We start from the raw sequence: 13,578 nt of genomic DNA on the forward strand, positions 1-13,578 counted from the left end.
ACACATTCAAATGCATCCATGCAAATAGTTTGCCTTTCAACATTGTTAGGTGGCCACACTGGCAAGACATGGTGCAGAAAATTAGCAAAACTCAAATAGGGGCAAGGGCCTGGGTTTTGTGATGGTGTGCAACACCTAATTGACAAAGGAGGTGAAGCTTACAGAAAATTCATTGAGGCTCATTAGCAATCTGTGAAAAGAAAAAGAGATCTTCATCATTTTCAACAATTGGGAGAATGCCAAAAAATGACCCTCCATCAATGTGACTGCATTGTCCTCTAAAAGGGTAATTTGTTTGAAAGTTGTGGTTTGTGAGGAACAAGTGAAGGATGGACAATTCATTGCTAGCATCCTCACATGGGCCATTGAGAAAGTGGGACCTAATAACATCCAAGTCATAGCTAACAGCATAAAAGATGGCAAAGCAACTAGTTTGTTGGTTGAGGCACATTATTCACAAATCTTTTCAACATTTTGTGTTGTTCACTCAGTCAACTTTATGCTATATGGGCAACAAAATTGATTGTTGGATCATATAAGTGTACTCCAAGGCCAAATAGATCCAAACATTCATCACTAACCACCACATGTCATAGACTATATTCAATCACTCAAATTTGTGCTACAAGTAAATGAAACAATACAATTTTATATTTCACTTTAGTAATTTATTTTTTTAAATTTAAGTATGTTTTCTTCTTTGTTTAAATTTTTTTTTTTTCAATAGGCTCCTAAGAATCAATTTGCCTCCAACACAATTGTCTCGAGACAATTTATAAAGGTGCGAGAGGCACTTTCTTGCACAATCATCTACTAACTTTGGTCTATATTGAGGCAATCCAAAACAATTATCTTAGGACAATTTGTGAAGGTGAGAGAGGCACTTTCTAGCATAGTCATCTCCCAATTTTGGTTTGTATTAAGGCAATCCAACACTGCAAGGACAAAGAATATTGAGCAAATGATCCTAAACGACAATCGGTGATATCGTGTGGAATATCTTTTTAGTTTGACATCTTGAATATGATCCCTAATTCTAACATGGATAAGCTATAGTTGGGAGGGGAATACAATTGCATCAACTCAACATTTAAAAGCTGAAAACCATCATTCATAAATGAGAACAAGAAGACCCTGATGAAACTTTCTTCAAAAGGTGCTATAATTCTTGTTGAGTGATGGAAAAATGACCACCCCATTCCATCTTCTTGCCTTTGCATTGAGTCCACAATACTACAATACCAAAATCATTTCTTTGTACAAAGATGTGGAACTCAACAAAAGGTGCAACCTAGTGTTTGCTAGATTCTTCCCTTCTCTTGATTTAGAGAATGTAGTTCCAACGAGTTTGTTGATTTTGTACATTCCACTAGTCAAAGTATTTCCACTCTTTGTGACAAGTATAAGAAAGATGCTCGAAACTGTTGGTACCTCCATGGCCAAACATTCCACTCCCTACAACCCCTTGCAATCAAAGATTTATTATATGTTTTTCTTTTTTTATCTGAAACTCTCTCAAAATTTGAATTTCTTTTCATTTTTGAAATATATTTTTCAAGTTTGAAGTTCCATTTAATATTTAACAACTCCAACTCTCAGAATCTGGATCATTGCGTTGTCAAACCATCTCCATTTGAGTGAAATTGGAGTACATACTCCTTCAATCCACTCAGCAAAGCACAACCAATTGGCATCAAAAAAGGTCAAAGAATTAGTTTACATGCATTCCAACTTGTGCCTTCTTTTGCACAAGCACAATGACTACAAGGGGTAAAAAAATTCTGGGATGTAGAGCCAAAACAAGCTGACTTGAATGCTTATATTGCCCAACAATCTTCTTTTTTAAGGAACCAAATATCCAACATAATTTGAATGCAAGAGCCAATGGCACTCCTTGTGTTCTTCTAATCTACCTACATAATCTAATGTCAATGATGATGATGCTCTTTATGAAGACCCACATATTGCTAATTTTATTACTTTAATATTGAAAAATGAATATCGTACTCGAGAATATTTAATTATATTTTAGTCACCTATATTTAGTTCCTTGTTTAATGGTCATTTAGCTTTTTAGTTAATTAGCTTTTAAGCTTTATTTAGCATTTAGCTTTTTCTTTTTAATTAATTAGCTTTTAAGCTTTATTTAGCATTTAGCTTTTTCTTTTTAGTTAATTAGCTTTTAGGCTTAATTTAGCTTTTAGCTCTTTAATCTTTTACTTTAACGTTATGTTCTAATTATAGAACATCGTCTTGTAACCTCTATATATACGTGTGTATATCGTTCAATGTAATCATCCGATTATTGAATCATTCATTCAATTTATTTTTCATGGTATCAGGGCATGGAAATTAAAAATTTCGGAAAAAATTTGTTATTAAAATTTTTTGAAGTTTTTATTGAAGAGATTTTTTTTTAAAACTGTTTTTTTTTAAAAGCAGATTTTTTTCTCTTTCTGGGCAGTTTTTTTTTTGCAGGTTGAAAATTTTCCTAGGGTTTCTGCAATTTTCGACTAGGGTTTTGACCCTTCTGTTCAAGTCGAAATTTTATTTTGGTTGCAGATTCTTGGTGGGTTTTTCGAGAGCTCAACTGGGTCGTCGTCAGATTTTTCTGGGTGCATCGTTTTCCGTGCCTCAATTTTTCAGCCGTCAAATCTGCATTCTGTTTTCAAATTCTTGATGGGTTTTTCGAGAGCTTTTCTAAGTTGGTCTCAGATTTTTTTGGGTGCCTCGTTTTTTGTGCCAACAAATTTGCCCTGGAATTTAAAAACAGTTCACAATTTCTGCTATTTCTGTGGACATTGGGATTTTTGCTTTTTTTTTTGGCACCATTATGCTGTTTTAAGTGTGCAGAAAATTTTAATTTTTGGGTTTCTTCCAAACCTCGAAATTTGTGCCTTGGAATTCATGCCAGAATTCTCCTATAGGGTTTCAGTTTTTTCAGCAACTGTTTCTATTCTGATTTTTTTTTTAAATCAGATTCTTCTGTCTCTTGCTTTCACTTAGTTGACCTCGATCAACCTCGATTTCCGCAATGGCATCATTAACCAACATCATGTTGGAACACAGTCAGAAGTTCAACGGCCGCAACTACAACACCTGGAAACAGCGTATGCTTACCATCTTTGAGTATCGTTGCCTTGATCAACTTGTTTTGGGCAAGGAATCTCGTCCTAAAACAGTAGGTGATGATCAAGACAAACATGATGTGAAGAATCGAGAGGTTGTCATGCTTATCAAACTCTCCGTCACAGATGATCAACTCCCACAAGTGCCTTCAAGTAAAACAGCAAAAGAGATCTGGGATCTTTTGAAGGATCTTCATGAAACGTCCGACAAGAGCCGAACTTTCTTTCTAAAGAATATGTTGTTTTCTATCATGATGGATGAGAAGTCATCTATCCAGGCACATCTTACGAAGATCAAGGACATCCGTGATCAGTTAGAAACTATAGGCCAAACCATGGTGGAAGAGGATATGGTAGTGATCATGCTGAAAAGCCTTCCCAGATCCTCCAAGCATTTCATTGATACGCTCAATATCTCCTCTACTAGTGTTGATTTGAAGTTTCCTGATCTTTGCAACAAGCTGCTACAACAAGATCAATGGAAGCAGCAATTTGGAAGCAGCGCTAGTTCATCCACTAAACAGGCTTTCACGGCCTCAGCGTCGCATAAGTACAAGGGTAAAGCTTCGTCCTTCCAGCAGAAAGGACAAGGTCAAGGTCAACCTCACCAGTCTTCCAAAAAGAAGAGCTTACAATGTTCCTACTGTCATATATATGGCCATTTGGTGAAAGATTGTCGGAAATTGATAGCATCCCAGCACTCCAAACAGGGAGGGTCCAAGCAAAAAGCCAATTCTGCCACGCATCCTGATCAGAAGGTATCTGCCTTCTATGCGTTCATGGCCCAAACCTCCTCTGATGATGTTCAATCATCAGCCTGGTACATTGACTCTGGAGCCTCTCGACATTTCACACATCGTCGGGATTGGTTTACAGAGTACATGCCTTTCACTAATTCAGTGATCTTTGGTGGAGGTAAAGAGTATACTGTTGTCGGCAAGGGCAACGTTCAGATTTCATCTGGTGGGAGGGATTTAATATTCCTCAATGTATACTTTGTAACTGGTATGAAGCTCAATCTACTGTCAGTCAGTCAGATTATGCAGCATTCACCACAGCTGGATGTCGTCTTCGGGTTACACAAGTGCCGCATTGTTGACAGGGAGACTCGAACTACAATTGCAGTTGGTATTGAGGATCATGGTCTTTATAGACTTGTTGATTCTACTGGTTCTCAGGAGCTCGCCATGGCAGCTAGGAGTACTTCCATCAGCACTCTTTGGCATCAACAATATGGGCATCTCAATGTCCACTATCTCTCTCAGTTGATTCGAGAGGATCTAGTCATAGGATTATCTGAGATTCAAACTCAGAATCATGGAGTTTGCGGAGCGTGTCAAGCTGGAAAACAGCGAAGGACTCCGTTTTCAGATGGAGACGCTTGGAGAGCATCCAAGGTCTTGCAACTCGTTCATGCAAACATTTGTGGTCCCATGAACACTCCATTAGTCACTGGATGCAGGTATTTTCTATTATTTGTTGATGATTTCAGCAGACGCATGTGGGTTTATTTTCTTAAGCAGAAAGCAGAGGTGTTCACCATGTTTCAAACGTTTAAGGCCTTAGTGGAAAAAGAGTCTAGCTGTCAGATAGTCACTCTTCGGTCCAACAATGGAGGGGAATGTTGTTCTACAGAGTTCACCAACTTTTGTGCATCACATGGCATTAAGCATCAACTTACCACACCTTACACCCCACAGCAAAACGGTGTTGTTGAGCGCAGGAACCGTACAGTCACTGAGATGGCTTAGTTTATGTTGGAGCATAGAAATGTTCCAAAACACTTTTGGGCGGAAGCGGTCTTCACTGCAGTCTACCTTCTGAACCGGTCTCCCACAAAGGTCGTTAAGAAGATGACTCTAGAGGAAGCTTGGTCTGGCAGGAAGCCCAAAATCAGTCATTTGAAAGTTTTTGGCTCTACAGCTTATGTTTGGATTCCAGATGCCACGCGCACCAAACTGGATCCAAAGAGTCAGAAATTGATGTTCATCGGCTACAGTGACAACCACAAGGCATATCGGCTGGTTGATATAGACACTAATCACCTCATATTCAGTCGAGATGTAGTATTTGATGAAGAAAGAGGGCCTTTTCAGCCTTCCTCTCCTGATTTGAGCACTGAGGATCACCCTCCAAAGGCTGTAAGTATGGGTGTTCGTCTTCCCTTAGCTCCACTTGATGGGAGGGATTTAGTTGACTCTGAAGTTGTGGGGTCTCCTAGGCATGACATTGCACCCCCTGACTTTCCTCAAGATCTTCTCGATCCACATCAAGAGGAGCTTGCTCTAGATATTCCAGGCACTCTTCATCCTGTAGCAGATGTTGGTACTTCTACTCTCCAGCCTAAGTGGTGGGCCAAGACCATTGGTGATCTTCATGATGATGAGCTCATTGAGGGTAGATCCGTTAGAGGTAAGAGCCAACAACACAATTAATTTTGCTCTTATGGCCAACATTCACAGTATTTATGAGCCTCAAACATATACAGAGGCTAAAGGTGTACCTGAATGGGAAAAGGCTATGGCAGCAGAGCAACATAGTCTTCTGAAAAACAACACTTGGGTATTGTCTGATCTTCCTCCAAGAAAGAAGCCCATTGGCTGCACATGGGTGTTTAAAGTCAAGTATAAAGCTGATGGAAGTCTTGATAAGTATGAGGCTCGATTGGTGGCAAAAGGGTTTTCACAGAAGGAGGGCATCGACTATGAAGAGACATTTGCTCCCACAGCCAAGATGAGTACCATTAGGCTTGTCCTCGCTCTCTCAACTCAATTTGGATGGAAAGTCCATCAAATGGACGTCAAGAGTGCCTTTCTCAATGGTGATTTGCAAGAAGAAGTCTACATGACGCAGCCTCCAGGTTTCACGTTTGCCGGTAAGGAACACCAGGTATGTAGACTAGTCAAAGCACTCTATGGCCTCAAACAGGCTCCTCGTGCATGGTACATCAAAATTGATAAGTACTTGATTGATCAAGGCTTTCAGAGGATTCCTTCAGATCCCAATTTGTATGTCAAACATACTAGTGATGATATTCTATTTATAGTAGTCTATGTTGATGATCTCATCATTACTGGCAATGCAGCACATCTGATCATGCAGGTCAAACAGAATTTGTGTCAGCATTTTGATATGACAGATTTGGGACTTCTCCATTATTGTCTCGGTGTAGAGGTTTGGCAAACTGATAGCCACATATTCATTTCTCAGTCAAAGTATGCCAAGAGCCTACTAGATAAGGTTCGAATGCAAGATTGTAAACTTGCATCTACACCTATGGAGATAGGGCTCAAATTATCAGCCAAATCAGATTCACCTGTAGTGGGTGAGTCTTCATTCAGGCAACTAGTGGGCAGCCTCATCTATCTCACCGCCACTAGACCTGACATCAGTTATGCTGTGAGCTATATTTCTCGCTTTATGTCAGCCCCAAAAGTTGAACATTGGATTGCAGCGAAGCGTGTGCTTAGATATGTGAAGGGCACTCCTGATTTTGCCATTCTGTACAGCAAAAGCAAAGATCCTAGGCTGGTTGGTTTTACAGACTCAGATTGGGCAGGTTGTGTTGATGACAGAAAGGTCAACTTCTGGGTATGTTTTCAGCTTGGGTACAGGTGCAGTCACATGGACCAGCAAGAAGCAACAGGCAATAGCTCTTTCCTCGACCGAAGCAGAGTATCGGGGAACTGTTAAGGCAGCATGTGAGGCAATTTGGCTACGTAGGATGCTTGCAGACATGCAAATGTCTCAACCAGGACCTACTCCCTTGTTTTGTGATAATCAAGGGGTTCTAAAATTAGCCAAAAATCTAGTCTTCCATGAGTGGACAAAGCATGTGGAGCTTCATTGTCATTTCATCCACCAGCATGTTGAAGATGGATCAGTGATACTGCAGTACATTCCTACAGAAGATCAAACTGCAGATATCCTCACCAAGTCCTTGAGCCCGGCAAAGTTTCTCCGGCAAAGTTTCTCAAATTTAGAGGGCAGCTTGGTGTGATAGATAGCATGACCATTAAGGGAAGGTATTAGAATATTTAATTATATTTTAGTCACCTATATTTAGTTCCTTGTTTAATGGTCATTTAGCTTTTTAGTTAATTAGCTTTTAAGCTTTATTTAGCATTTAGCTTTTTCTTTTTAATTAATTAGCTTTTAAGCTTTATTTAGCATTTAGCTTTTTCTTTTTAGTTAATTAGCTTTTAAGCTTAATTTAGCTTTTAGCTCTTTAATCTTTTACTTTAACGTTATGTTCTAATTATAGAACATCGCCTTGTAACCTCTATATATACGTGTGTATATCGTTCAATATAATCATCCGATTATTGAATCATTCATTCAATTTATTTTTCACGTACCGCTCGAGTTTGATGAATTGGCATCAATGTAGCAATTTTAATCGTTATGTTAGTTTTGTTTATTATATGCATATTATGTGGTCTTTTGAACTTAAGTCATGTTTTCAAGCTGCAAACGTGTATATTTGTAAACAAATTCCTGTATGTATGTACCAAAAGAACCTGACCCCACCAAAAAAATTGTACTAGTGCAACCAAACAAATAAATTAGCTTTTTTATAATATCATATATCTTACAGCAGAAATCGTTAAAAGTGTCTACTACTTTATGGCAAATGTAAAGAAATTACACATTCCTTGTGCTTGCAAGGCAAAAATCCATTACTTGTGTTTTGTAATCTATTGCCAATACATTGTTGCACTAGAGACACATTTACGTAATAATCATATGAATATAAGAGAATGTTTTAGATTCTTGATTTGATAAATATAAGTAGGCAATTCAAGATTTCAGAATAAGTGCAGAAGACAAAATAGGTCTTATGTTGTAATAGAATCAATGTTTCAAGATAACAAGTGATTATTTGTGTTGTAACATGCATTAGATTGAGTACTCTCTATTTCAAACAGATGAATATTGACACAATTTTTTTATGACACTACTTGAAATAAAAACTGCAAATTTTGGTTATGAGGGCTACAAAAATCTCTCAAAAACATAAATACAAAAAATGTTGAAGAAATAGACATGAAAACATTACGATAGGCTTCATACTTGTTGGTATGCCATCTATCCAATCAGAAGTATGTGATTGCAAACAATTCAAACTTAATTTCAAAGCAATAGGTATGAAAAAGTAAAAACACTCCCATTATCTTCAAATTTGTTGGCACGATACCTAGCTATACAACAAGTGTGTGACTGCTCCATCGTAAAGTCTAGATTAACAAAAAAAAACCATCAAGTTTCATGTTTGTTGTAGATAGTCATAATCATTATATACATATCCAAAAAGTTACAAGTTTAAGCAATTCTGCAAAACACATTTAAGAACAATGGTATGCCTGATCTTGATTTTAATCAGCAACTAGCACAAAGTAATGTAAAACATAGGTTTCATATTGCCACCAACAAGTAGCACTTTAAATGTTAGTGCTCTAATAAAAATGGCATTTTCTGAGCTTAGGTTGGGCTCTCATGGAGGGGGGCTTCCTAAAAAATAGAACTGGAGTTGCTGAGATTTTTTAAGAAAAGTTTGAAGCTGGTGGTCCCATGAATTTTTTAGTGTAGTTCAGCATGAAATTTTAAGCTCCAAAATTTAAGGAAGCTGGTGGTCTGATGAATACGATATCTTTGTATGTCCATAATAAAAACAAGTAAAAATAATTCATTCCTTCAAAACTATTTTTTGATAGAAATTTAACTTAGATGTTTGACAAGTGGCAGATAACATCCCTAAGCTTGGTTGATGTATAGCTAGGTCGGATCCCTTGGGTGGGCCGACCTAGTCAGCTGAATTACTAATGGGCCTTCAGCCTTAGCAATTCGCCTTTGTATTGGGCCCTATTTGAACGGGTAAAGTAAATTCCTATAATTGTAACATGTAAAGGACTTCATGTAACGTGTGTCCCTAATTGGGCATATCGGTTAATATAACTTGTAATTCAATAGGTCAGGACCTATTGAATGTGTAACTTGTAACTTGGGGCAAGACCTATGTAATTTAAATTATGTAACTTGGCGCCAATCTCTCCAAGGCCGACCTAGATCTTCAAGTGTTTGAAGGCATATAAAAGGGGAGTGACTTGAGGTCACAAAGATATGCATTCATGCAATCATCTTCTGCTATATGCGAATTCCGATCTGCACTTCAGAAGTCAACGAAATCACCCTAGAAGACAGCGAATTCTTCCTAGAGGACAGCAAAGTCATTATCATGCATGGCGAACCTGATTTCATGTGACCTATTGGGTTTCTAGGCAAGTGAATCACCCTCAAGCCTATCGAATCTCTCCTCATGCTGGGCAAACATGTTTGAGTAGAAGATATTTGCCTAAATCTGCTCCTGCAGACTGTGAACATAAACTAGGGGTCTGCTCTTTATCATTCTGGAAATCCATTAAGTTCAGATCAAAATTTAAGTCTCAGATAAGTCTGCTCCTATTCTGCCCTAGCTGGGTGAACTTGTAACTGGTTATTTTCTGCTCCTAATACAATCAGATCTGAGATCTTAGTTGATGGGTTTTTCCTCCAAGAGGGAGGTTTTCCCAGGGTATCATCGTGTTATGTGCTTACTTTACTTTGCATTCTTATTTTCTGTTAATTACTGCTAATCTGATTGCTAAAATTTGTATTATTCATCCCGTAGCACAAATTTTTATTATTCATGGGACCACCTCTTCCTTAAAAATAGAGCTTAAACCGCCCTCATGGAACCCCTGCCTTACTTGCTATCATCATAATGGATTTTGATGAAACTTTCTGACTCTTTCTTGGATACTCTGATCCTCTTAGATAGCCCTAGTTGATGACCTTTGTTTGGTTTTTAGGTTCTACACATATTCGAAGTAATTACGAATGCAATATAGAATTACCTATTAGTGAACAACTAACTATAGCAGGGCTTCGGGATGATAATTATGTCTTAATAAAACAGATGCACCAAATTGTAAAGAAACACACTCTACTCCAAATTAAACCACTTCTTAATAAAAAAATTGGCACTAAATTGGGATGAGAGTAGGAATGGAGAAACTATTGTTTATACAGAAAACTCTGAATTTTCCTCAACATAACAATACATTCAAAATCACAAGAGGATACCTCTACTGCAACTACAAACCTCCGTACAACCACAATTCTCTTTACAAAGACAACTAAATCAAGAGTTACTTGTCTCAAACAGCCTGCTCAGAGTATGACTCTGAGAGTAGGAGTCATAAGCGTGCAATCTGTAATCGACCATAATCCAACAGATATAACCATCACAGCTTATTCAATATGCATCAAAACAAAGGTCAGGCAAAAATGCCAGAACGAAATTCATCACCTTCTTATACATTCATTGAACACAAGTACTGTTTTAGTAGGGTAGATACTACATAAAATCTAAGTGGAGTCCCATGGAGAATGTTACAATTCAAGTAAATACCCTCGCCGTCAATGAAATGTGATACTTCTGATCCATAACTGTTTAAGGGATATTTTCGCTGGGTGCTGGAGAAGTAGAGCTAAAATCATATAATGGCACTTAAGAGGTTTATTGCTAGGAGCATCCTAAGTTTGTTGAGGTTATCCTATTATATTCTACCAAAACATTTACCAATCATTTCAGATGAATTCTTTTAAAAATATGTAGTGTAAGGGAAAACTTAGCCCGCATCGAACCACTTTGCTAGATACTCCTAAACGTACTCAGCATAGGCACTAATGAAATAATAGAGGCCCCCACTGTGGAACAACCAGAGGCTCGTGAACTCGGTGACCAAAAGACTTTATATCATTATCCTTATTTTTCGTCCTTCACAATGAAAATTCATTGAGCTTGTAATGTTTTCCTCTCAAAATCAACAGTAATTGGTAACCAGTAAAGTTCAGAAAAAGTAGGCAGAAGATTTTTAACTGACCCATATAAATGAAATTCAATTAGATATAAACTATGGTGATTGTAGATGACTGTCGTTTCCATGTATGCAATGCTGCTTGAGTGTACTTGAATATGAGAAAACACTACGACACATCTAACTCAAAAATAGGTAATGGGGCTTCGCCACAACCCTGACTTGCCACGAATGGGCTATGCAACCTATTAAATGTAAGCCTGTGAAGAAACGAAAAAAAGAGAAAAGTAGTTTCCTTTGATTCATAATTACTAAGGAAATTGATGATTAATTAAAGACGAGCTTTAAAACCTTACCAAAAAACCCTTCTAAGGATGAAATAACCCTGTCGAAATTTTAAACAGTATTTCCTGAGAAAAATCATTAACCTTTTCGTCTATAAATTAAAAAATGATCTTCGAAATTGAACATCAAATATGGCAAAAGGCTTAGTGAGACCCACCTGCGGAAGAAGATGGAACTGTATAAATCGATCCGCAGCTAAATAGGAAGTGAGAGACAGAGAGAAAGAAGATGGTTCACAGGAGCAGCCTGTGGATTTGTACCGAACAATCCCAAATATAAACGCGGATGAGACTTGTTTTGGAGTCCGTCTCGAGTTCTCCTTTTTACTTTTATGATTACCAATTCGGTCTTCGAATTAAATGCTAATTCGAGGAACCCTTTGGTTATTTCTTTCAAGGTAGATCACACTGTTAGTCACATGACAAGGCTAATTTTTATTTTTTTATGTTTTTTAATTCTAAATAGTTGGATTATATAGATCTATCTTGCTTTTAAATAGCGTATTATAATCTTATAAGGGATTATGTGGTTTTCAGTTTTTTTTTTATTTTGGAGGGTTTAGCTATCTAATATGGGTGCATAAGCCTTAGGTTAAAACAGTTTTGATTGAGAGCCAAGGATTTAGGAGTATTCATATTGTTAAAGTCGCTTAAGGCATGATCTCAATCTCATCTCTTTTATGTGATTATAATTTCTAGTGGACTCATTCAAACCCATTAAACTTCACTAGAAGACTAAAGATCTCAAATTTGAAATAAGAAATTTTTTTATAGAAATTATATTATTTATTTAATTAATTTTTTAAATATTGAGATCAAAGTATTCTACGATAATTTATATTTTGATATTTCATTAACCATGATAATAATTTAATATTATATAACTTGCACTTTCAACATTAAGAAGTGTAGTGAGTCAATGAATATGAACATGTGTTATTGATTTGTTGTACTAAAAAGAATGTTTTTTTAAATAAAGAGACAATTTCAATAACTCAATACTTTTTTGATGTGAGGCAATCTTTCTCATCTTTTCAGACTTGAAAGCTTGTAGGGAAAAACGTATCAATTGATTACTTGGAATATATGTGTGTATATGTATATGTGTGTGTATGTGTGTATATGAAAAATGGGGAGACCGGCTCTGCAAAAACCGTTGGATGTTAATGGCGGAGCATAGGGTTTTGCAGGGAATCCGAAAGGGAGGCTTTTCGTAGAAGAAGATGAGATGGTGGTGGATCTCATGGAGGAGATGGAGGAAGATAGACAGTTCTAGGAAGAACAAGCGGTGATCGCAAGGATTACCGACCTTAACTAGTCAAGGAAAAATATCAGACTATGGGTAGAAGAGAAGTGGGGTGAACGGATCGTAATCAAATTTACTCTGAAAGGCTTTTTTGTGGTGCTTTTTGAAAATCAATCGGAAAGAGATCGTATCCTTAATCAGGAGAATTAGTCTGCAGATAAGCATGCGGTGTATTTGCAACCTTGGACACCGAATTTTGATCCCATTCCTCTGGCAGTCTATTCATGCCCGAAATGGGTAAGCCTTTATAATTTGTCGATTGAATACTAGGGTGAGGTCTTTCTGGAGAAGATCGGCATAATGCTTGGGACGGTGCTGGAGATAGACATTGATGATGAGGACAATCTGTGTAAGTATGCTAGATTAAGGATAGCGGCAATCAGGCGTATCCTGGAGTACATCACATTACATTCGTCGAACGGTGCATGGAGGTAGCAGATAGAAGTTGAAAAAGAGATCTGTCATTGTCCCAGATGCGGTAGCAAGTTTCATGGAGTAGAGGAATGCAGAATGTTTGTTAGAAAGGCTAGGAATCCTTTCAGGAGATCAGCGCAAATATGGAGGCGAAAGTTGGAGAAAACGATTTCGGATTCAGTTGCAAAGAATCAAGAAACTAGATCTCATCCGCAACAACAAAAGAAAGGATCTTTATCATCGATGAAAGTCGGAGAACAAGAATGTAGTCGTTCACAGTTGTCCAGTTGAGGGAGGGGAGTCCTCCAAACAGGAAGTCTTTGGAACCAAGGAGGGAGATGTAGACCCGTCTTCTCCCAGAATTAACAACTTTTGCAAAGGGTTATCTGAGACGGAATTTGAACTGGATAAGGACTTTGAGGAGGAATTATTTCAAGAGGATGCTTTGGAGAATGTTGACTCGAGATGTATCAATCAGTCGGCTAACATCCTTCTTGGTAAAGCTAAAGGATTCAGAGGCAGGAGGA

At 37.6% G+C, this 13,578-nt stretch overlaps 1 protein-coding gene across 7 annotated transcripts in view; it reads right to left on the bottom strand.

The window, feature by feature from the left end:
* LOC131078410 (ubiquitin-like domain-containing protein CIP73) overlaps positions 1–11,673 on the bottom strand; it is a 142,596-nt gene extending 130,923 nt beyond the window's left edge. For 5 of the 7 annotated variants that reach the window (XM_058016100.2, XM_058016103.2, XM_058016102.2 and 2 more), the window contains exon 1: positions 11,490–11,673. The gene's annotated coding sequence lies outside the window, so the exon portion shown is untranslated. The remainder of the gene's footprint in view (positions 1–11,489) is intronic. The other 2 variants (XR_009113781.2, XR_009113783.2) reach the window with 1 other exon arrangement.
* Between the last annotated feature and the right edge of the window lie 1,905 nt (positions 11,674–13,578).

Source organism: Cryptomeria japonica, chromosome 3 (assembly GCF_030272615.1).
Source record: "Cryptomeria japonica chromosome 3, Sugi_1.0, whole genome shotgun sequence".
In the NCBI taxonomy this organism is placed as follows: Eukaryota; Viridiplantae; Streptophyta; class Pinopsida; order Cupressales; family Cupressaceae; genus Cryptomeria; species Cryptomeria japonica.